We start from the raw sequence: 571 nt of genomic DNA, 5'->3' as shown, positions 1-571 counted from the left end.
CCGGAGGCCGGGACCAGGGGGAAACTTTTTCCAATACAGTCCGATCCCGCCTCCCTGGCGGCCCCACGTCTCCCACAGCTTTCCCAGGACCCCAGAGTCCAGGCTCCCATCCCCCTCCTGCCCAGGACCCCGAGTCCCGGCCCCGGCAGACAAAGACCCCAGGCCGAGCCCAATGGCGCTGCGGCGGTCAGGACCCCCATAGGCCAGAATCCCAGCCCAGCTCTCCCCCATGCGGCCAGACAAAGGGACGGAGGGGCCGGCTAAGAAAGGTCCCCCCGAATTTCCCGCCCCAGGCCCCAAACTTCCCAAGAGACAAGACTGGAGCTCTAGAAGGCTCCGTAGCCCGCCCTCCGCCAGCCAGGAGGCCCCTTTCTCCACGAGGAGGGCCAGGCGCCCACAGATGACACACACGGACCAGTTCGGTCCAGAAACACGCACAGGGTCCTTTCTGGCTTCCAACCCACACCGCGCAGACACGCACGCCCCGCGGACACCCCGCCGAAGTTCCCTGCGCTCGCCCAGGCCCAGGCCCACATTCCCGCACTTAGGCGCCCAGCAGACACCCCAACTC

At 67.4% G+C, this 571-nt stretch overlaps 1 protein-coding gene across 3 annotated transcripts in view; it reads right to left on the bottom strand.

Moving 5' to 3' along the window:
• The window catches only part of TEAD2 (TEA domain transcription factor 2), a 41,996-nt gene that overhangs the window by 41,150 nt on the left and 275 nt on the right, over nt 1-571 (bottom strand). The gene's annotated exons all lie outside the window — the stretch shown is intronic.

The sequence above is a fragment of the Myotis davidii genome, unplaced genomic scaffold (assembly GCF_000327345.1).
Source record: "Myotis davidii unplaced genomic scaffold, ASM32734v1 scaffold2100, whole genome shotgun sequence".
Taxonomy (NCBI): domain Eukaryota; kingdom Metazoa; phylum Chordata; class Mammalia; order Chiroptera; family Vespertilionidae; genus Myotis; species Myotis davidii.
Note: the sequence above shows the minus strand (reverse complement) of the source record. Positions and strands in the feature narration are given on the sequence as shown.